The sequence below is a fragment of the Penaeus vannamei genome, chromosome 30 (assembly GCF_042767895.1).
Source record: "Penaeus vannamei isolate JL-2024 chromosome 30, ASM4276789v1, whole genome shotgun sequence".
Classification (NCBI taxonomy): domain Eukaryota; kingdom Metazoa; phylum Arthropoda; class Malacostraca; order Decapoda; family Penaeidae; genus Penaeus; species Penaeus vannamei.
In genome coordinates, this window is record NC_091578.1 from 30,090,882 (window position 1) to 30,092,898 (window position 2,017).

Genomic DNA, 2,017 nt, shown 5'->3' on the forward strand with positions numbered 1-2,017 from the left:
AATGGGAGGAGGTGAGGAAGGAGAGGGAGGAGGAGGGAGAGAGAGGGAGTGGGAATGGGAGGAGGGAGGCAGGAGAGGGAGGAGGGAGAAGGAGAGGGGAGGGGATGTGAAGGTGTAAGGAGGGAGAGAGGAGGAGAGAGGGAGGAAATGGGATGGGTGGAGCGAGACAGGAGACGGGAGGGAGGGAGGGGAGAGGGAGAGGGAGGGGAGGAAGGGGAGGGTGAGGGAGAGAGATGGGAAGGGAGGAGGAGTGTGGTAGTGGGGGAGGGAGTGAGGAAGGGAGGAGGAGGGAGGGAATAGGGGAGGGAGGGGAGGCAGTGGATGGGATGGGAGGGAGGGACGAGGAGGGATGGGTGAGGAGACAGGAGAGGGAGGAAGGGAGGAGGAGGAAGAGGAGGGATGGGATGAGAGGAAGGGAGGATGCAGGGGAGGGAGGAGGAGGGAGAGAGAGGGAGGGAATGGGAGGAAGGGAGGAGGGAGAGGGAGAGGGAGGGGATGGAGGAGGGGAGGGAGGAGGAGGATGGAGGAGGAATGGAGGAGGGAGGAAGGGGAGGGATGGGATGGGAGGGAAGGAGGAGAAGGAGGGAATGGGAGGAGGGGAGGCAGGGGAGGATGGAGGAGGGAGGAAGAGGGATGGGGTGGGAGGAGACAGGAGAGGGAGGAAAGAGAGGGATGGGGATGAGAGCAGAGAGGGAGGGAGGGGAAGATGCAGGGAGGGAGGGAGGGAATGGAGGAGGGGAGGAAGGAGAGGGAGAGAGACGGAGGGTTGGGTGGAGGAGACAGGAGAGAGAGAGGGAGGAGGGAGGATAAGGAGAGAGGAGGAAGGGAAGCGGAGGAGGGAGGGAGGAGGGAAGGGAGGATAAGAGGAGGGAGGGAGGGAAGGGATGGGAGGAAAGGGAAGGGGGAGGGAAGGGGAGGATAAGGGAGAGAGGAGGAAGGAGGAGGAAGGAGGAGAAGAGGAGGGACGAAGGGAGGCAGGGGAGGAGAGAGCGAGAGGGAGGCAGGGGAGGAGATAGGGAGGGAGGGATGGGTGGAGGAGACAGAGAGGAGGGAGGGGAGGAGGGAGAGGGAGAGGAAGGATAAGGGAGAGGAGGAAGGAGAAGGGGGAGAGGAAGGAAGAGTAGGAGGGAGGAGGGGAGAGATGACAGAAATGGGAAAAGGAGGAAAGTGAAGGGAGGAGAGGAGGAGGACGAGGGAAGGTGTGCGGTAGGAAAGGGGGAGGGATTGGAGGAAGAGGAGGGAGAGAGGGGAGGAAGGAAGGGAAGGGAGGGAGGGAGTAGGAGAGGGAGGAAGAGAGAAGGGGACGAGGGAGAGAAGGGAGAGAAAAGGGAGGAAGAGGAGGAATGGAGGGAGGGAGGGAAGGTAAGAGAGGAAAAGGAGGCAAGAGAGGAGGAAAGGGAAAAGGAGGAAGAAGACGGGGAGAAAGAAAGGAGGGGAGGAATAGGAGGAGAAGGAAGGAGGGGAAGTAGAGGATAAAAAAAAGATAAAAAGACAGAGGAAGAAGAGAAAGGAGGAAGAGGAGAAGGGGGAGGACGAAGAGGAAGAAGAGCAGGAGAATGGGAAGGAGGAGGTAAGGGAGAAGCAAGGAGAAGAAGAGGAGATCTGGCCAAGCGTCGAGAGGGACACAGGGCACAGGGCACCAACGGGAGGGGGGGTTTCTCTTTCCTCTCTTTGTATCAGTTCTCTTGTTTTCTTTTCTCTCTCTCGGTCTCTCTGTCCATCAGTCTATCTATCGATCTCTTATCTTCTCTTTCTCTCTTTCTCTTTCCCTCCAGCCTCCCTCTCTTTATCTATCTCCCTCCCTCTCTATTCTCTCTCTCTCTCTCTCTCTCTCTCTCTCTCTCTCTCTCTCTCTCTCTCTCTCTCTCTCTCTCCTTCTATCTATCTTCCCTTTCTGCATCTCTCTCTTTTCTTTTTTTCTCTCATTTTCTCGTCCCCTTCTCTTTCATCTCTCTCTGTCATCTCTCTCTTTTCTCTCATTTTTTCTCTCTCGTCCCCTCTCTTCTCTCCTCCTCTC